The following is a 23,543-nucleotide window of genomic DNA, read 5'->3' as shown; positions in this document are numbered from 1 at the left end:
CTCCATTCAGCGTATTTATTTATTTCAGATGGCTGAAAGAATTCTGACAGACAGCATTGAATTGTCAACATTTCTCTAGTGTTTACATAGTGTGACTAAAATAATGAGAGTGATTTATTGTTCTTGGATAGGATCTGGATTTTGAAAAAGATTAAATTGACCCAATTGTACTAAGATTGTAGAGTATAAGAATTTTCAGAAATAAGCAACTACAATACTCTTAAAAAAGTTATGAATAAAAGAAAAACAAAATTTGTTATGTCAAATAATGTATTAAATAATTTAATTATCTGAATTTTACTATATTGTTTATAATGATAATGTTAATATTAGTAAGAATTACTTGTGGGGATAAAAATAAATTGCGATAAAACTACAGAGAAGCTAACATATTGGAGGATTCCTTCATAATTTAAAAAATGTAATGTATTTGTGCTCATCTGTTTTTCAAAATACTTACAGAAGTAGAAAGAATATCAAATCCTGGTTCTAATTTAGACATTACTGGGATAGGACAGAATGTACTATATATTTTGTTATTATTAAAAAAAGACAAACACATTTAAATCAGGTTATTTTATGTGGGTATTTCTTAGGATCAACATATGCAGACCTCCAAATATCTAGCTGTTTGGAGTCCTATAAATTATCTTATTGACTCCATGCAGATACCCAGGTATTACCTGGATGTTTCATTGAAAATGGTTGCCATGAAAATATCCAGGTTGATGTGTGCTTCCATTCAACATATATGACCCAAGAAAAGAGCCAAAATCCATCTCCTTTGTCTGCTAATTTGTTTCTTCACAATTGCACTGCTTTATTGGTTATGTTTTCACTCTATTTAAACTTAGACTGTGGATCAGATCCGTGCACATAGTCGTTAGTGACTTTTGTTAACAGCAGCTTAAGTCACTGGTGCCTTAACAAGAGTATTTTATTAATTGTCCAGTCTGGGCAGCAGCCCAAGGTAAAACCAACAGGATAAATGGTCCGTTGCCATTGTTTTCAAAAGAAGATTATAGTTATAGTACTATTCTTCCCTTTATAACACTGGCTCAATTCCCACTCTCTAATTGATCTGTAAAAGGGAGACACTATTATTTTTCTTAATTTTCTTATTTTGGGGTTACCTAATGAATTTCCTCCCTTATCCCTCTACCCACATCCCATAATTCCCACTATGTTACTGTATGTGATTTATACATACTTTTAGATTCTTTGCCTTGTTTTCAGATCCTTAATACCAAAATTTACATTGAACTCATTTCTAGCTTTTTTTTTTATTATTATTATACTCTAGATATCAATAGTTCCACACACACAGACACAGAGGCAAAGAGAGAGAGAATGGGAAAGGGGGAGGGAGAGAAGTCAGGAATATGTTTTTAGTCAAGGACTTAATTTTTTGCCAGGAAGGGTTCAGAAATTATTAGGTAAAAAACATTTTACTGAGAACATACTGAACTTTAAGGTTTCCTTGAGAACTTTATCAGCCACAGCAATGGAGTACAACACTGTAAGAATGGTACACCGAAGTAAGAAATTGTCCGTGAATGTATATTCTTTAGGCCTTCTGCATTACAACATGGATCCCATTGTTTTTTTCTTTTTTTTTTTCCCCCAGAGAATTTCAAGGGAAGTAGGAACTGTTGTCTTTTTAATTAGGCAACGTAAAGGTAATTACTAATTTACGCTTTGGATAGATGCTGTGTTAGGCAAAAGCAGTTCTTACTGACTTTGTGACAACTGATTCTGAGCAATACTGTATCAAGGCATCTCAACATGGGCATAAAAGACAGCATGCAATCAAAGCTACATCAAATATAAACTGGAATACAAATAACCAAAATATTTTACCTAAATGAAAAATCCTACATACAAATAACACTGTTCAATGATTGTCTGCATAGTTTAGTAAAAGAGCTGTGCTTATGATATAGAACTCTGTTAAGTACCCAAACTAAATAGATGACATGATTTAAATGTGTACATGGTGCCCACTTATTTTGAGACTGTAACTGTAAATTGTTATTAACGTGATTATTATAATGGAGGAGAAAAAACTTGGATTCATCTTGTCAAATATAAACCACAAAGAAGGCTTTTCAGTGTCCTTGTGAGATATAATACATAGATCTATAACAAGATCTAAGCAACATAATAGTGATAGTTTCTCAAAAATAGGATCACTTAATCTTACTCATGAATAATCTGTATCTGATGGTCTTATCATGGAATATTTTTAAAAGAGGAACTAACTGTCAATACAGGTTCTTTAATCACGTAGGAAATAAATTCATTTTTGTGTAAAAAACAATTCATGGTGGATAAACTGCAATTTTTCTCATAACCAAGCACTGTAGGGAATGACCAGAATAGCATTTTATATTCTTTTAACGTCCAGTGAGGAGTCCATGATCTAGGGGAGCAGAAATGTTAGGAATCAATTTAGGCACTTTTGATATTAATGCGTCAGCTGCCAGTGTGTATGCCAGATATATTTTAATAATAGCACAGAGAAAAGGACTTTTTAAAAATTTGCATGCATGCAATAAAAATGTGATTCTTTGGAAAATGTGATAATTTGGAATTCCTGAACTAATAATATCTTTACTTGAAAATAATCAACTCTAGATTTATAAGTCTCAATGATTGAGAATATTCATAAGAGCACCACTCAACATTGGTACACTTGGCTGAATACATCTTTTTATGTTAATAAGAGTTAGTCCATTAGTTATTATTCTAAAATATTCCTTATTATTCTATAATCAAAACTCACATATATAACTGACAGTTACTTAAGATAGTCTTATATTCTGAGCATACAAGAAAATTTTAGAAATTTCCTATACCCTATCCAAGTGACTATTTTCTAAAGTAATTTATTTGGAAATAATTTCTTTTATAAATAATTACTTCTACTGTGGGTCTTCACGCTCCTCTGGGATCTTAATATGGATTATTACAGCACTGAGTGATGTAATAAATACCATTTGAAGGGTTTTTTCAAAGTGTATCTGTCAGGGTGTAGCTCTACTGAGAGCCTGACTTTCCCCAGGGATCATGCTCAGGTATTTTAGGCCCAAAACTGCGCATAGTTCAGGGCAGGAAGTACCAGAACACTAAATATCTGTTAAAGAGCCTGAGTGAATTTAAACATAATTTTTATCAAAAAAATAAATAAATAAAGGTCTTCTCTGAAGGCACCCTCCTGAATACTTCTTTAGTAGGATGGCAATTTAAAGAAAAAGGTGGTGGTGTGACTGTGACTTCTTCATGACAGAATGTCAGCAGTGCCTCTCACACATCTAGGGCCCCAAAGTGAACAAAATCTCACTTGAACATCTAATGTTTAAAAGAAACAGGTTTACAATGTTCTGAACTTGATGACTCTTTTAAAATGGCTCTTCAGGAAGCAATGCAGCTTTTCTTTTTCCTTGCTTTTTTTTTTTTTTAAGTTTTAGCTGATGCATCTTTACTATGGTCATCCTTACTAAAAAAAGAAAGAAAAAAAAACTTTGAGGAAACACTGAACAAGTCCAAGTACAGTTTTGCAAGAAATATAAAAACACACTTTCAGTAAACATCTTCTTGTTTAAACCAAGAATCTTTTTATAGATGCAAAACTAGATTAGAACAACCTATGGGGTATTTCTTCAAAATGGCCCCCGAAGTGAGGATCCCCTTGAAAAAATACCTCAATGTCCCCTAGCATTCAATGCCAATGGGGGAAATGTCTCCTCAGATGAAATGGAATAAATTCTCTATCAGAAATGAGAACCATATAATGATATTAGTTGGGGCTTTTTTGTTTGCAAGTGATCGATGTCACACGTGGGCTAACATTAGCACTAAAGGGAATTTATTGGTTCTAGTGAGCTCAGGAGACTGACGTAGCTCACAGGATTGACAGACTAGCAGCAAGAGCCTGTCTACAGAGAGGTGAAATGTGGTATTTTTATCTACTACTTTCTTTCTCTTTTTTTCTTTCACGATCTCTCTCTCTCTCTCTCTCTCTCTCTCTCTATGCTTTAAACCTTGCCCTGTCTTTTTGTCTGCTTATATAACACCCTCCTAAAGGAAACAATTTTCCCAGGTGTCTGTGTATTATGCTTCTGGAAGCCCTAATTTAACAACTCAATGGAAAAAAAGACCCACCATTTCCTGTGTCAACATAGTGGTTCCAGGGACACATTCTGATTTGTTTTACTTGGGTCACATGTTCATTTCTTGACCAAACCATTGTTATTAGAGACATGGAACACTGTGATGAGCCAAGATTAGGTCATTTGTGGCCAAAGGACAGGGTCTTCTAAGAGAAGAAAAGCTGACCAAAAGTAGTCACCACATACCACTACAAACTGACAGGTGTCCTCTGCCAAGAAGCTCAAGACTAAATATAGAGGTCGTCTATGGAAATGGTATTATCCCAGGTCTCCTGTATATCTAAGTTCCTGTTCGTTTTTACTTTTTTGTTAAAATTAATAATGATTTCATTTCTTAAAATTATTTTAATACTAGAAATCACTGAACCCCTTTGGAGATAGGTAGTTTATGAATTACAGAAGGGAAAAAAAAAGTAACATTAAATGCAACTGGGTTTCCAGCAGATCAAAGCATTATCTATTTTAGAAAAGTTAAATGAAGTGTAATAGTTTTATCTTAACACATGCGGGTGGCTACTCAGAGAATGTGGCCTAAAAATATTAGAGTCTTGATAGTCTTTTGCCACTACCCATGGGGTGACTTAAACAGTTAAACCTGACTCAGCTGTGACTTTAATTGTTAATGCCATATTAAAATAACTCTGTGATGTGATTTAATCCTCTTGCTTCTGGAAATGCTTGAGATAATTTAAAGTCTGTATGCAACTGAGCATAGCCAGTGACCTAGTACTATGAGATGCTGCTAAGTCATAATGAGTTTCAGAGAAGGCAAGAGAAACAGTGTATAACATCTCAGTCACTACATTTTTAAAATCACGATTGCGTTTAGAATGTCCTACAATTGGCTGAGCTTGTCAGTGGATAATAAAGATGTTAATTGTAAACAGTGAATAACGGTTACATACAAGGTTATTTTAGAGCCCTCTGAGGATGTGCTTAAAGGTATCAAATGAACTCTTTGGTTTCTATGAAAATGTTTCTCAACTTACCACTCTTTTAGAACCTAGTGCATGGAAAGATAGAAACTGAGATTTAGGATGTTTGCCAAACCACTCACTTAGGAATTAGAGATAGGGTCTAATAAATATATCATTTGCTGCCTACAGTGCAAAAAGAAACTCACTTGATATCCCAGCTCTATGAAAAACAACTTGCGTTCTACTTGTCAGAGCCACACATGAAATCCCAGGAGCATTCTCAGGAATATATCTGTCTCTCTAAGTCTGTTGCCAGGCTTCTCAGTCCTTCATTCCTTCAAACTCTCTCTTAGTTCCCCAACTTCTGCAACTACTATCAGGTGACACCAAAGTGAAAGGTCTGTTCTGACCCCTCCCAAGAGGATCTTTCCTTTTCACTGAGAGATCCTGAAATTCTACACAAAATCCTTCATCATCTCTCAAAAACCAACCAAAGGACAAATTCAAACTTGAAAGGAGGGTTGCCTCGAGCGGTGTAGTGAATTGACATAAGGATATAAAGTCCTAATCCCTGGAACTCGTAAATGTTACCTTATCTGGGAAAAGGGTCTTCACAGATACAATTACATGTAGGATCTTGAAATGAGATTACCCTGCATGTTCTGGGTATGCCCTAAACCCAATGACAAATTTATTACAAGAGACAAACAGAGGAGAGACACACAGAGGAGGAGGTAATGTCACTGCAAAGGGAGAGATGGGATTGAAGTGACTATAAACCAAGGAATCCTGGCACTACCAGAAACTGGACAAGACAAGCAAGAATTCTGCCCTGTAGCCTCTAGAGGGAGCATGGCCCTGCTGACATCTTGATTTTGGACATCCAGCCTCCAGAACTGTGAAAGAATAAATTTCTGTTGTTTTCAGCTCCTAGTTTGTGGTAATTTATTATGGCAGTCCCAGGAAACTAATCTTGGTGGAAACATGTGCCACTAAACCAAAATAGCCAGAGGGAATTCTTCTTTGCAGGTCCCACTGCGTATGTATATTTGGAGAAATGAGTCTTTACCTGGGATTTAGGAAATTGTCTGGGATTTTGAGAAAGTGGGTAATGGGACCTTTTGCAACTGAATGGAATCAAACTATAGGTTATAAGAGCCTTTCTAGAAATGCATGGAAAATATCCTACTCTAGAGGAATCTGTAGATTTTTGGAATTCTTTGGAAAATGGTTGTTTAATCTTTGGTAAGAAAAGGACTTTATTTTCTGCTCTTGCTAGAGCTTGGGAACCTGGAGGCCTTCCCTCTTGTAGGCTGTTGCAGCATTTTTGTTTGCCATCCTTGCACATATCACATTGTATTGCAGTATCTGCCCACACGTGGGTCTATCTTATTGTACCACCAACTCTCTGAGGTCTACACTTATTCATTTTTGATTCCTAGCACAGTACCTGACAACCAGTTGGTGTTCAATAAGAGTTTGATGACTTAATACAAGCATACCCCAGGGATACTGTATCAGTTCTGGACAACTACAATAGAGTCACATGAATTTTTTGGTTTCCCAGTGTACATAAAAGTTATGTTTACATTATACTGTGTTATACTAAGTGTACAATAGCATTATGTCTAGAAATTATGTGTCCTTAATTAAAAATACTACATTGCTAAAAAATGCTAACGATCATCTGAGTCTCCAGCAAACTATAATCTTTTTGCTGGTGGAGGGTTTTCCTTTGATGTTGATGGCTGCTGTATGATCAGGGTGGTGCTCACTGAAGGCTGGGATGGCTGTGGCAATTTCTTAAAATGAGACAATAATGAAGTTCACCACATTGATCGACTCTTCCTTTTTTAAACAATTTCTCTGTAGCATGCAGTGCTGTTTGATAGCATTTTATCTACAGGAGAATTTCTTCCAAAATTGGAGTCAATCCTCTCAAACCCTGCTGTTGCTTTATTGATGAAGTTTATGTAGTATTCTAAATCATTTACTGTCATTTCAACAGTTTTCACAGCATCTTCACCACAAGTAGATTCCATCTCAAAAAAACATTTTCTTTGCTTGTCTATGAGAAGAAACTACTTATCTGTTTAAGTTTTATCATGAGATTTCAGTAATACACTCACATCTTCAGGCTCCACTTCTAATTCTAGTTCTTATTTCCACCACATCTGCAGTTACTTCCTCAAGTCTTGAACCCCTCAAAGTCATCCATGAGGACTGGAAAAAACTTCTTCCTACTCCTATTAGTATTGATATTTTGATCTATTCCATGAATCACAAATGTTCTTAATGGCATGTAGAATAGTGAATCCTTTCCAAAAGGATTTATTCACTCAGATCTGTCAGAAGAATCACTATCTTAGCCACTTATAGTCTTGTAAAATGTATTTCTTAAATAATAAGGCTTGAAAGTCAAAACTACTTCTTGACTTATAGGTGTAGTCTTAGCAGGAGTGAGAACAACATGAATTTCATTGTACATCTCCACCAGTGCTCTTGGGTGACAAGTTGCATTGTCAATAAGCTGTATTATTTTGAAAGGAATCTTCGTTTTTTTTTTCCTGAACAGTAGGTCTCAACAGTGGACTTATACTCATTAAACCATGTTGTAAACAGATATGCTGTCATCCAGGCTTAGTTGTTCTGTTTACAGAGCACAGGCAGAATAGATTTAGCATAATTTTAAGGGTCATAGGATTTTTGGAATAGGAAATGAGCATTGGTTTTAATTTAAAGTCACCAGTTGTATTAGCCCTAACAAGAAAGGCAGCCTATCCCCTGAAGAATGGCCATCATCAAAAAGTCTACGAATAATAAATGCTGGAGAGGGTGTGGAGAAAAAGGAACCCTCCTACACTATTGGTGGGAACGTAAATTGGTGCTGACACTATGGAGAACAGTATGGAGGTTCCTCAAAAAACTACAAATAGAGTTACCATATGATCTGGTAATCCCACTCCTGGGCATATATTTGGAGAAAACTCTAATTTGAAAAGACACAGGCACTCAATGCTCATAGCAAGACTATTTATAATAGTCAAGACATGGAAGCAATCTAAATGTCCATCAACAGATGAATGGATAAAAAAAGGGATGGTATATATATCCAATGGAATATTACTCAGCCACAAAAAAGAATGAAATAATGCCACCTGCAGCAACATGGATGAACCTAGAGATTACCATATTGAGTGAAGTAAGTCACACAGAGAAAGACAAATACCATACTATATAACTTGTAAGTAGACTCTAAAAAATTGATATAAATGAACTTATTTTCAAAACAGAAAAAGACTCACAGACATAGAAAACAAACTTATGATTACCAAAAGGCAAAAGTGGGGGATGAATTTGGAATTTGGGATTAACAGGTACACACTACTATATATAAAATAGATAAACAACAAGGACCCACTGAACAGCATGGGGAACTATATTCAACATCTTGTAATAACCTATAATAGAATATGAAAAGGAATACATTTATATGTATAACTAAATCACTTTGCTGTATACCTGAAACATTGCAAATCAACTATACTTCAATAAAAAAAAAATTTTTTTAAGTCAAAAAGCCCTCAAAAAAACTCCCTCAGAACGCACACATCATTTATCAATGAAGTTCCCTGTCATATTGGTGTTTCTCATGGTGCTACAAAACAAGTGCAACTGTAACATCTAATACCACTGATCACTATAGAAAATATAGTAATAATGAAAAAGTTTGAAATACTGTGAGAATTACCAAAATGCAACACAGAGACATGAAGTGGCTGAATGCTGTTGGAAAAAGGGCACTGACAGACTTGCTCAGTGCAGGGTTGCCACAGACCTTCAATATGTCTGAAACACAACATATGCTCAGCACAGTAAAGCAAAACACTCTAAAATGAAGTATGCCCTTAAATTAATAAATAAATGACACCGAGATTGAAGCTTTTTTTTTTAAATTTGGTGACACAATTTGACAACACTCCTGAATCCCCTAAAAAAACTCAAGGGAGGTACATTTGGTTATAATTCTCTAAGTGCTTTTTGTGACTTATCTCTGGGTACTAAGAACTTGATCTAATTCACTGAAGCCTCTTATCATTCATCTACTCTATTATTCAAACAACTGTAAGTATTTCTAACCACAGTTGGTCCTTCGGGTGTGGATATGCCAAGTCTGAGTACGCATTTCTTCGTAATCTCACCCTTCCAATTACTCTCCAACCATGCACTCTTCCAGGAGGACAGCGGACATGGGGATCTGACTACAATGACCATAATCCTGTCTTTTGACAATCCTTTCAGTCACAGAGGTTTATCTGTAGCTCCAAGATGCACTGTCAACAGAGTAGTTTAAATAAAAGAAAAAGAAATAGGACGAAAAGGGAGAGAAGCTGTTTTTGAGGTAAGACTTTGGTTCTTTCCCTAGTTTTCTAGGTCAATTCAGGCTGGTGGCCCAGCACCACTCTGCACACATAGGCAACCAAGTGCCTTCTGAATGAATGAAACATCATCTCTAGAAAACAGGACTATCAACCTGATTTTTAAAGCATATACTTGAAAAAATTGAGATGGAGAGAATTTGTCTTACACAAGGTCTTAACAACAAATTGGATGCAAAGATAGCATCAGGACCTGATACCCAAACTCTGAGTCCACTTCCCTTTACATTTTTATGTTATTATTTAGCTCTAGTTTTATAAAACTGATACATGATGACACTAAAACTAAGCTCACATATTGTGCAAAGATACAAATAAAAATGTGAAGCTTAAGATGAAATTTCAACATCCCCAAGTAAGCATTCTTAGTGAACATATTTTTAGGTATTTCTCTCTATATTACACACATACATGCAATTTTACAGAAATGTGACAACACTCTACTTGCTGTTCTATAATTTGTTTTTTCTTCTCTCAACAATGTCATATGGTTTCTATGGCATTAAACATGTGTACTTAATTACTCCTAATGATTATATACTATTTCATTACACATTTAAGCTATATTTTATTTCATTATCCTCATTTTTGGAGATCTGGGTTATTTCCAAATTTTGGCTCTTATAAAGAATCAAATATGATAATCTTGTTTCATAAGATGCTCTGAATTAATTCAACCGATTGTACCGCCTATCCATGATGGCTGAGAAGCTGTTTGATTACTTTTATTTTTCTTATATGTATTCTGCCTGTGGTAAGAATGCCTGCTTTGTGGCCTTGGATAAGTCACTGAACCACTCTGTGCCTCAGTTTCCTCTTCTGTAAATGAGTGTAACACTCACTTCATAGGACTGCAGTGGATATTTTTCAAAAGCTAACAAACATATTGAGTGTTACTTACAATATGATACTCAGCAAATGTTACCTAGGAGAAGAAGGGAGAGGCATAATTTATGTGACTACAGGCTCAACACCAAAGGGTCAAGTGAGATCAGTGCAAAAGTATCCCATTATGATGAAATTCAACACAGGGGCTGGGATTAGGGTAGCTAAAAACTGACCTCAAGTGTGAAAATGTGATCACATTTATACCAAATTACAGATTACTGATCTCTCCCTCCCTTCCATGAGAGCAGAAACTATGCCTTTTTGTTTACCATTATATCCCCAGTACCTAACAGACTGCTTGGTTAATCATAACAAACATAATAATAATATAAAGTGGTAAGAGTAGCAAATATTTATAGGTTGGAAACTTAAAAAGCTCCTGAAAGTTCAGTGCAGAGTCTTTGCAACATGAGCAGTAGCAGGTCAAGGAAGTTAAGAACCTTGACCTCTGGCTCATCATGTTACACAGGGACAGCTGGGAGCCCCTCTAGCATTCAGTACAGAAACGCAGAGACAGCCTCTCTACTTGGCCGTGGTGCCCACATCCTTTCATGTCTCTAGGAGTTTTTCTCTAAGGTCCCTGTCCGACCTGCTTGGTTGTGAAATCCTATTCAACTTTGAAGCCTTACTAGAATAATGACTGGAAACACCAGAAAAAGCCTCAATTCCTTAGTAAAAGAAAAAATAATCTCAGATAATAGTGACCAAACAAGGAACAACCGTACTACTACAAGTCATAACTTTATCATTGTTAAAAACTAACAAAAAACTGGGGTTAACTCCACCACAAGTCCCTATCAAATACAACTACAGGAACAGCAAAGAAACACAAAGTAGAAAATAGAACCATAGAACTCCTGGATATAGAGACTCTATAAACTGAATTTAGGGACCCTGAAATTATCTCAAAATATTATGTCATAGCTTTATTCTTTGTTATATTTAATTGCAGGACTAAACAAATGGATATTTTCTAAATGGAAAATAACATTTCTGATTTTGAGATGAAATATTAGATTCAAAGAGAAATCTTTAAAGATTCTTTGTCAATTTTATATTGGTTTAAATATCATTTAGAAAAAAACCTTGTTCATAGTTAGTCTTTCAATTAGTGTATATCTTTGTGAATACAGGAAATGTGATATTATATTTTTCCTGATTCTAATTTAATCTCAGATAACCAATGTATTATTTAGGCATAAGTATGTACAATAACACCTCTGAGACTTTTGGTAATAATACATTTTTTCTACTTGTCTCTTCTACCCTCAACTTCTTATTTGCATCCCAGTCTTCCTTCATTTACTTCTTTACTTTTTGCTTAAATTCTTTTGCTCTATTATCCAGGGCAGCTGACTGAGTGTTCCATCTTATTTTTAAGAATGAATTTTCTTATCCCTTGAAGATTACATGGTTCTGTCAAAACCACAAATGTGTAGCGATCTGCCACTTTAAAACCTTTATTTCATTAATTTAAGTTTATATTTATTGAATTAATGACTGACAGAGGTTGAATAAAATTTTAACTAGAAATTCATGTATGTAAAAAACAGCACATTTAAATTATGGAGAATAATATACAATCAACATGTATATTAGGTTAAATCATGTAAAATTGCCAATATTGTTCCAAAATAGCAATTTGATATAGTTCACACTAATATGTATATGCCCTATGAAAAATACTTTTTCTATAATGATTATTAAATCAAACATTTGATTGTGCAAAATACAATTAGGGAAAAGTTGTAAATAAGTTACTTACTTAATGTGCCTTATGTGAAAATTATTTTCCATAGAGTCCCAAATAATATTTTAAAACCTCACCTTTCCAAATGCTGAAATATAAATGATGCATAATGAAGATAATGAGATTGGCTATTTGGATTGAACAAAACATTTTATTTTAATAAACCAATGTTTAATATCCCATAGCGTACACCAATGACAGTTTAAAGAAATCTTTTCCTTAACACTATTTTAATGATGTTATAAGAATTAATTTACTTGAACTAAACATTTCATTTTAATAAAACAATGTTTAATATCAGGGACTAACTGTGCTTATATTATGAGAGTAAATTAATTTTTATAATAGCATTAATATGTTATCAAGGAAGAGAGTTCTTGAGGAGCCATTAATACCCTCAATGTCTGGTCTATACATCAAACAAAAGTGGAGTGGGGATAGTGATTGCCCAAATGCCCAGATAAAGAGGAAAGAGCTGAACCATCAGGTAAGTATTACCTCATTTAATGCAAGCTCTGAATGATTCAGCAAAACAAACACAAAAGCTGACAGTCAGGGAATCTGGGTTTTCAGCCCCTTTCTACTACCAAACAAGTGGCCTTGGGCAAATCCTTTTAACTTCACTGAATATCAATTTCTTCATTCACAAAGAAAAGGGATTAGGTTAAAAAAAAAAAAAAAAAAAGGTTAGATTATATATTGTCTACCAAAGGGAAAAAAAGAATGTATAAAGACTACCCTAACATGGTTCTTTTTAGCAAAAAATTATTATATTTTAAACCCAAAGTCTCAGATCTTGCGCAGTGAGTCATTCACCTTTCCTGCTGTGAGGCTTACTTCCTGTTACTAATGATCAAAAAGGCAATTCTGCCATTATTTACATATATTTAAACAATGTTTTAATTGTTCAGGATGGATTAAGCACTTAGGTATTATCACCTAACATTTCAATTTATTTTAAGGAGCTGTTTTTCACTCAAGTGGCACTGGATCAATGCACAATATAATTGTTAAGGAAAAACACATCTCATTTTCACCCAGTTCTACAGTGAAGCGAAATGGTATCAGTAGGAAAGACAACTGTCTATTAAGACTGTTCAGCCAATCTACTAATTACTAACAGGAAAATTAATACAAACCCTTGCTGATGTTAATCTCATGAAGGCAAACTGCTCCCCCTCTCACCCTGCACTTCAAAGTCTAAGTTGATTTTAAACCTGATTCCAACACGTTAGGTTTATGTTGTTTCATTTCATGGCAGATTTTAAACCTAATGACAAACTACACACAAAAACACTCACACACACACACACACACACAAAGAAAGTGTTTGAAAAGGATTTAGTTCACCTTCTATGTTCAGGGAAAGGTGATTCATCAAATTATTTGTTTTGAAATGTAATTGATTAAATGGCATGACAGATATACTTGTTACCTCATTCACATACTTTTGAGAACTTTCTCTCATCAGTAGTCCCATGATACAAAATATGATAGGTTGTTTGCAAAGGTCCATAAGAATTTTTCCTACTCTTGTACTCACTCTTTGCCATGCAATTTGGTCATTCTTTCTATCAAAAGGAAGAGTCTACTCTCCCCAGTTTAAATCTGGGTTGACCTTGTGACTTGCTTTGACGAAAAGAATGTGGTAGAAACTACCTTGTCAACTTCCAGGCTGGGGTCCTAAGACACTTTACAGCTTTCACTCTTTGCCTTTGAGAACACTGAAGTCACCATGTGAAGACGTTTAGGCTCATTTGTTACGAGTTACCATAGCCTGGCGACAGGCATCACCAACTGCCTGACATGTGAGGGAGAACGTCTTACACCATTCAGTCCCAGTTGAGCCACCAGGTGACTGTGGCTACAGGCATGAACCCAAATGAGACTCACAGAAGAACCACCACTCAGCTGAACTCAGCCCAAATTGCTGAAAAATGATAAGCAAATGAAATTATTGTTGTTTTAAGCCACTACATTTTAAGGTCACTTATTATCAACGAAGAGAAAATTTACACCCTAGAATATTTAGAAAATGCTTCAAGTGAAAAGTCAAATGATTTCACAGGTGAATAAACATTATTTGTTTATTCTATTCTGAAACTGTCTACATCTTGCAGGTTCAAGGGCTTAATGGGGGAAAAAGACCAAGACATGTCTTTTTTCTCAGTTGTTCCTTGATGTGAAAAAATGAAGTTTTATTTAAAGCATAAAGATATTCAACTATAGAGAAATACTCTGATACCTGAAATTGTCAAGTAAAGATTCCACTTTTTAAAAATTATTTTAGGAGGCCCCCCACCTTTCTTTTTCTTGTTGACACACACACAAATTACTTTCTCCAAATTTACTAAGCAAAATTCCCCATTTGGCAGCTTTCCCAGAACAATAGCTATAAAAAGTGCACTGCACTTTGCTCCATCCTAGATAATTTCTCATACCTTCCTACACCACAGTCATTTCTTGCCAAACATTAGTCAGATGTGTAAATAAATGACTAAATGCAACTTTTTAATAGTATGAAAGGGAAGGTGAGGTGTTACAATTTTTAATTTCTTCTCTATATAAAAAAAAGTATGTATCTTAAATTAAGAAAGATATATAATATACTCTCAACTTTACTTCTATTTATCATCATTAGCCTGAGGGCCAAAATCTAGTCTTGAGAATTTTTCCTACATTCTCTTCACAGTTTCAAGCATTCTTTACTTTGGAAAGTTGTTTGTTAAATGTGTTCATTCAGTGATAAAATGGCTTTCCTGAAATCTTAGGTATATGTAAGGATTTGAGTAGAACTCTAAAGGAACTGTTGTAGGCTTTGTTGTTACTAAATACTGGATAAACATAAAACTAATAATTATAGCCTTTAAAACTAGTAACAATATACTGAAATAAGATGTTTAAGAAATAGATAGTGATATAGAATGGTCTTCACTTAGAGAAGAGATAATAGATCATTTTATGCAATAGTTTTGCTCTCAAGCTTTAAATGTATGGACCACTGTCTGTCTATTAAATTGAGTTAAAACAGTCTCTATAATATGAAACTAGACAACTTTTATACCAGAATATCATACAATAATAACAATGTAGGGTCATTTCACTCATGGGCATCTATGTGAAAACCCAAATAGTTATTAATAAATAAACACTGATTGATGAAATATTGAATTAAGTATATATTTATTGGATAGTCAATTAAAATTAATGGTTTACTTTAAAATTTTTTATCTCTAAGTAGGAGTATCTGAGTGCAAATATGATTTAATATAAACTATAAATATTATATCAGTCAATTAAGAAAACCACATGCTGTATCAATAGATGATAGAGAAACTAGTGGATAAAATTTAAACCCTAATTTTAACCTTAAAATTAATCAAATTAGGAACAAAATGATAATACTTTAATAAGACATGAAAAGATTTCTCAAGTTACATGGAAACTTCAAAAATTTCCTTAACCTCTGGGACAACACAGGAAAAGTCATAGAAGCAAAATATTTTTCTGACATTTTGGCTATTAAAATAAAGTATGAAACAAAAATTTGAAGAAAAAAGTTATAAAGTATAAAAAGGGAATTATTAAACCACCACTGATAATTCTGATATAAAACAAATAATTTTAAAATCTTGGTGTCAAAATTAAAAATTAAAAGATACATTTGAAACAAGAACTCCACAAGTTCACAGTAGCAAAAAAATATAAAACACCTAAGAATAAACTTAATAAGATACGTGGACAATCTATAATAACAGCACAGATACTTTCTGAGAAAGATGAAGCTTCAAACAGAGATGCTTTGCTTCTAGATTGTAAAATTAACACCAGAAAGGCATCAACTACACAGTCTCATTCTTGAGTTTATGAAAAGACCAAATCAAAATACCAATGGATTATTTGCTATTAATCAAATGATTTTATATTTTAAATTGAATGATACGCAGTTTAGAAGTCAAAAGGTTATAAAAGGAAGACTAACCAGAGAACCAAATATTAAAAAATAGTATAAGACTAAAGTAAATAATAAAGTGTGATATTGCTCAAAGCAGATGTGTCCAAGAGAACGAAGAAAAACAAAACCCTCCTTAGCAGAATCCTGTGGAGAGAATCTCATTTTTACATATATATATATAAATAGGTATATCTATGTGTGTGATTATTTTATATATGTGTGTATACATATGTGAAATTTACATATCATAGGGAAGCACATAAGTCAATATGTGAACTGATAAATGGTGTCAAGAAAATTGGCAAGTCGTTAGGAGAACAAAACATCATCATCTATCTCCTTTTTGTACTTAAAGCTAAAATAAATTCCGATGGAACGAATAGCCCAGTGTAAAAAAGAAAACCTCAAAATGTTAGAAGTAACACAATAAATCTGGGAGGCAAACTCTTAAAGAACAAAATCACAAAGAGAAATTCAAAGGATTTAACAATTTATAAGAAGAATTAAGTGGCAAATAAAGTTTGTGCAATGCCTCACTCTTTAAATAACTGATACTCTATATTTTAATATAATAGAATTTACCAATTATTACTTACTACTTATTTTTCATATCATTTCTGGATATGATCTCATTTTCCTATATAAACTTCAGAATCATATTGTTTTTAAATTATGAACCTATTAGTATTTTATTGAGGATGCATAAAGCATTATTACTTTATCTTTAGAGAACAGATATATTTATAATGGTGATTCTGCTTCTCAAAAACTACCTATTCAAATCTTTCTTTGTGTTCTTCAGTAACAGTTACAAGTTATATTGTCTGTGTTGTTTTTAATGTACATCGTATTATTTCTTATATGGTTTATTGCTAAGTCTTTATCATGATCCTTAACCATTTCTTCTAAATGGCTATTCTTTCAGAAATTCATTGCACAAATACTCATCGAGGATTTACTAGGTTCCAGTCACTGTTCTGGGAACCAGGAATCCAACAGTAAACAGAGCAAACAGCAATCCCTGTCTTCTTGAAGTTCTGTCAAAGTTGGGGAGATAGAAAATGACCAAGATTTATGATGAAAGTATGTTAGTACCTAAATATTATAAGTATGCTGGATAAAAGAAAGTGTTAGAAGAAAATTAGTAACAAAGAGGGGGGTAAAAAGTGTCAAGGCATGATTTACAGTTTAGAAATTTTAGCGAGAATGGCCAAGAAAAGCCTCCTTGAAATGACATTTGATAAAGATCATAATGAGAAGTTGACTCAATTCACATGGTTATCTGGGGTAGAGCATTTGAAATAAGAAAAGAATAAGACATAAATCCTGAGGCAGAACATGCCTAATGTGTTCAGGAGTAGATGGGGAGGCATTTGGGAAGAAGAGGGAGGTGGGCAGAGGAGTACAGGGGTGGGGGAAAGAGGGAGGTTGCAGCTCACCCAGGGCTTTATACAAATTGTATAGTTTTTTAAACTGTATTTGCATATATGTGTATATTTTATCAAGTTTGAATTGATTGATTATTTTTGTGGCCTAATATATATTGGCAATTTTGGTGAATGTTTTAGAGGCAATCTATATTTTCCGTTTTTACTGTAGAGAGTTTTCTATTTTCTCAGTAGAGTTTGTGAGATCTATTGACAGGCAGATAAATAGGTAGATAGATAAATAGATAGGTGGTAGATAATTACTTCATTAAATACATTAAATGTCCATAACATCTTTATTTATTGTGATCGACTGAAAGTAGCGACAACATTTTCTCTGGCTAGTTTGTTTCTATTTCTCTTGAATTTCCTGTAATGTCTGTCTTATGGATTCTGCAGCTATGATATTTGGTGCATAAATATACATAACTGTGTATTATCAATGTGAATTGCTCCCTTTATCGTTATGGAGTATGCTTTGTCATGTTATTAAGATCACAACTCCTACATTTTTCTGTTTGTTTCTATATCTGCATTTGGTGGTACACATTTACCTATCCTTTAAAAAGTATATATTCTGACATTCCTGAATTTCTGTCTCCTTTTTTCAAGTGAGTCTTCAGTATAAAGAAAATCGTTCGGTTTGTCCTTGTCTGAGATCAAATCTGAGCACAGTTCTGCCATAGTGTTTCTAGTAACCAATTCGGTTGGCTGAAGTTCATCCTTCAGAATTATCTTCCACAGGGTTCATGGGAATAATATTTCTCCAGGTATTGCATGTCTAAACTATCCACAGCCTTCACACTAGAATGAGAGTTTGGATTCAAACAAAACACCTCAATGACTCCAGGGCTGAGGTGATGCTACCAAACTCATCATCAGGACTATCTATGCCTACACTTACTGAGACTTCTCTCTGCTATGTAGTTGGGTCTTCCTCCTGGCAGAGCATACCAAGCTCAAACCTTAAAAAAAAAAAAAGGTCACGTGAATTCCACATACTTAGCACAGAGGAAGATTCTCATGAGTACTACAAGAGTATCTTGTCCTGCACTTAGCTGTCACATTTTGGTGAGATTTATTCTGAAATATCTGAATCTGTGTTATAATCAGTTGGGTTAACTAGAGGCTGTGATAGCAGTGCTAATACGGATTTAAACTAATATTTTAGGCAATAGAAATCATGACATGCTATTTCCCAAATCTGCTGCCTTCTAGATTTTTAATGTATAGATGCCCTGACTCCCAATAGGACAGAGAAGGATATTTTAATAACGAAATGAGTTTAGAGAGGAGGTCTATTTGAAACAATCACTGAGGCCCCACTGGTCCACTGGGAATAACTGTAGCACAGCACACTCACATATTATGGCCTTAACTTAATCCTGTTCTGTCTATTCTGCTTTGTCCTCTCCCTCAATTAAGAGTTGAACTTCACGAGCTGAGTCTCAGGCTACACATCCTGCTTCACTATTACATATAACTCCACAGCCCACAGGTCACTCTCTTGTTTCTTGCAAAGAGAAGGCAGGCTTATCTAACTGTGTCAAGCTGGTGAACTCCCACGGTTCCCCAGGGTGTAAGCTGGAAGAAAACCTCTTTGCAATAGGCCTTTCCTAGCCAACACTAACCTAATGGAGAGTGTGTGAACAGCTGACTGCACGGACTGTTACAAGGGGTGAAGTGAAGCAAGAGGAGCTTTCATTCAGACAATGGAATCTACACTCTACATGCCAATGTCCCAACTCCCACCTCTGGGGCGTTTCACACTTCAGGGTGTGCAGTCTCACAATGTGCTCAACTCCCCACAAGGCCAGAGTATGGGGCTCTCGGGTCTCTGCCACAGGATTTCAATTTCACTGACTTTGGGTGACCTTTGCTTCAAAGCAAAAGCTGAACTCCAGAGCTGGGTTTGGGGGGTTCTTTGCCTTTCACCCTTCCTTTTCCAGGCTCTCCCAGATGGGTTTAATTCTAGCTCCACCAAGGCTTTTGGTAAACCAACTGAACATTAGGGGTCTGAAAAATATGTGGTAATTATATGTTACTGCAAGCACTGTGCTGAGGGATGATCATATCATCTTACAAATATGCACTGTGTGAACAGTCACAACAGAAAACAGAGAGGCAAGGCAGAAGGAGGATGCCAGGGTGGGCCTTTCTGTTGTCACTCTTTTTTAGAAGTAAAAATGTGACACAGGAGATTGTGATCAGAACTGGTAAATTTCATGTTTTTCTTTCCTCCAGTACTAAATTGTCGATGTGGAGAAAGTGTCCAATTTGTTAAAAATACAACAAAACTAACCAGCACAGTAAGATTGTCTACTGCCTGCTTTAAAGGCAGAGGTCTAAATTCTAAAGAAAATGTTTCTTTTCTACCTTCCGGTTGTAGTGGCAAATGATAAGAACTGAATGCTACTCTTATTACAGTGAATGTCTATATGCATATTTTCTTTAGTTCTTGGGACATGAAAATACTTGTTGCTTAATTCCACAAATTTTTCAAATGTTTAAATTAAAAAAATTACTTTGTATTTAGTTATAGAAATTCTAAGGTGGTGATTATGTAATAGAAAATATTCCATTGCAAAGGAAATATTTCATTAATCAAATGTTTCCAAGGATTTGGTTGTTAGATATCATGGGAAAAAAATCCAGATGGTTGAGAACATGGTTTAATAACAACATGTAGCATTTATTATGAGGAAGAAAAAATGTGAAGTACTAAATTTGTGCCACCTAAACATACTGAATATAAAACTATTAATTTTATTTTGTGATTAAATACATATTTAATGTTTCTACCATGTGCCAGATATAGCACAATAGCAAAGAACTCATGACCTGAGCCACAATATGTACTGAGAACTTATTAAAGTATAAGAGCTCTTATAAGAGTGTGCAGTACCCTAGGGTGGGAAATAGAATGAAAACTTGGTCTCCTACCTCAAAGAATGTATGATTTAATAGGAGACACAAAACATATATACATATAAAATATAAAACCAAGTATGATAATGCAAAAAGAGAGGTCAAAGTGCTCAAAGAAATCAGAGAAGTTAGTGGAAAATTCTGGCTTTTGGGACAGTATCAACTTCATCACAAAAGTGACAGTTGTACCAGATATTTGAAGGACCAGTAAAAAGATTCCAATAGAGGGAGAATGAGTTGAGAGTATTCTTGTCAGATAAAAGAGTATAAGAATTCCTCTTACTTGGCCAAATCACCTACAGAGTATTATAGTCAACTGTAGGCACTGATCTTTATGAAAAATAATGACAAATTGAAAGATTGTACAGAAGAGGGTAGCCAGGATAATTATTTAATATGTAATTCCATCACTCCCATCACCTTAAATCTTGGCCCTGCTGACTGTGCACTACACACAAAAATATAAAGGGCACCCTCTCATTGCAGTCTGTGTGAATGGTGCTCTAGGAGCTGGCTTGTGTACAATCTCTACGGCACTTCATGGTGGCCCTGTGTGTAGAGTAAAACCTCCCTGACGCAAAAGCAGCATTAATATCTTTTATCTTTGGATATCTTTGCATGACTTCAACTAATACAGGAGTCCAACTCATCACATTGAATCTTCTCATGTAATATGTACATTACATATATGTATATATATACACCAATATACACACATTTATTGAACTCTGTGTCAGGCTATCTACCAGATAGTTTATATTTAATCCAGATTAAATTTAATTATTTAATCTATATACCAACATTGTAAGGTGGATGCTTTCATCTTCATAGATGAGGAGGCTGAGACTTGGTTGAACTTAAGCTTCTTGACCAAGGTCTCATAATTGATCAGTGGCAGAAGTGTGATACTAGTCAGATGTGTCAATCTAAATCTGCTCCAAACTCCCAAAGAGCTCTGAGGTGTTTTTCAATGTCTTTTCTAAAAGGCCAAAGAGAAATTCAACCCAAATAACAATCTTTTATGTCAATTTGGCATCTGTAGATATAAATTAAGAAACATTTAAGTAATCAAGGGATTTTATAATTTCAAATGTAAATAACTGTCCATCATGAAAATTATGTTTCAATGAGTATTTAATAATATAACCAAAAAGAACTGAATATTCTAAAAATGTATGTGCAACCCATAGGTAAACCTTGGCACTAAATAATCATGGGCATTAAGGGAAAAAACAACTAGCATATTTAGTACATAATGAATAGTGGTAAGATTTATAAAATAAATGTACACAAATCAGTGGCCTTCATTTACATAAAAATAACAAATGAAATATATAAAAGAATATTTGCATGAAGTGACTCAAAATCTACTTAAGAATTGTGCAAGACCACCATAGGTGAGTCCATGAATTCTGCTGAGCAGCATAAAAGAATACTTGAATTGGAGAACTCATTAAGACTTCCATGACAACATGTAGTGCCACAGGGTCCAATTCCTGAGTTTAATGTAGTAATTCAATTATATCATAATCCAATAGTTGGGGAAAAAGTTTAAAAGATTTGATAATTTAATCTGAATTAAAAATTATGAGATTAGGCAGAAAAACTCTAGGACAACGTGATAAGGGTCAGGCACTAACAGATACTACACAGTGTTATCTCTAAAATTTTATAATTTCAAAGTGTTACATAAATGGAATCATACAATATGTAATCTTTGGAAACTGGGTTTTTTCACTCAGCATATTTTCCCAAAGATTCATTCAGGTTGTACATATCAATAATTCCTTCTTATTACTGAGTAGTTTTATGAATAAAGCTGCTATGAACATGTGTGTATAGATTTTTATATGAATAAAAGTTTTCATTCATCTGGGATAAATGCCCAAGTGTGTGATTGCTAGGTCATATGGTAATTGCATGTTTTACAGAGTGGCTGTGCCATTTTACATTCCTACAAGCAATGAGTAAGTGATCCAGTTTCTCTGCATCCTCACCAGAATTTTGAAATAGAGAACACAATAGTGATTAACATGGGTTAGGGATAGGAGTTGAGTAGGAAGGTAGGAAGGTATACGGGTGTAAAAGGGAAACACGAGGAATCTTTGTGATAATGGATCTGTTCTACATCTTGACTGTGGTGACAGACATGTGATAACATTGCATAGACCTAAATCCGCAGATGGAGATACACTGAAGAATACAAGTAAAACTGAGGAACTCTCAATGAGATTCATGGATGGTAGACATTTCAATATTCTAATTGTGATAACAGACTATAGTTTTGTGAGATGTTATCATTGGGGAAGACTAAGTAAAGAGTTCACGGCATCTTTCTCTATTATTTCTTAAAACTGCATGTGAATCTGCAATTATATCCAAAAGTTTTCAATTGGAAGTATTATAAAACTACATTTATTAAAGAAGTGTGGTATTATTGCAGGAGTAGATCTAGAACAATACTGAGCCTGAAAGTAGTATACAGGGAATATCATACCTCACATAACTCAGGAAAGGATAGAATAACAGTAAAGCAAGCTACCCATTTGAGAATAGCCAGTACTCGACACAGTTAAAGTCATATCCTAACATTATACTTATAAATTCAATACAGAAAATAAATTCCTTATGGACTTATTATGTCTGTATTAAATACATACATTACATTTGAAGTATATATTAAATAGTGAAATACACAAAGAAAATTCAGTTGATGAGTTTTATAACTGTGGGGTATGGAATGACTTCCTTAGCATGATACCAAAACTAGAAATCAGAAAAATGAATCACATTTATGTTTTTAAGTATAAAAGTTTACCTTTCATATATTAAAAAAATTACCAATCAGTAAGTAAATAAATACTTCAAAAAAACAGCACAGGAATTGACTGAGTACTTCATAATTAGAAAAATACCCATTTTTATTTGTGATTGGAAAAACACAAATTAGAACAATTAACCAGATTCCTTTTTTACTCATATATAACAGATATAGATTTTATCATCTTCAGTATTGGTGAGACTATAGAAGTCAAACAGTTTCATATATTAGTCTGAGTTTAAAGAT

General features: G+C 34.2%; 1 long non-coding RNA gene across 1 annotated transcript in view; it reads right to left on the bottom strand.

The window, feature by feature from the left end:
• Nucleotides 1-23,543, bottom strand: part of LOC116154382 (uncharacterized) — an 873,015-nt gene that overhangs the window by 150,405 nt on the left and 699,067 nt on the right. The window lies entirely within an intron of this gene.

This window comes from Camelus dromedarius, chromosome 6 (assembly GCF_036321535.1).
Source record: "Camelus dromedarius isolate mCamDro1 chromosome 6, mCamDro1.pat, whole genome shotgun sequence".
Taxonomy (NCBI): Eukaryota; Metazoa; Chordata; class Mammalia; order Artiodactyla; family Camelidae; genus Camelus; species Camelus dromedarius.
Note: the sequence above shows the minus strand (reverse complement) of the source record. Positions and strands in the feature narration are given on the sequence as shown.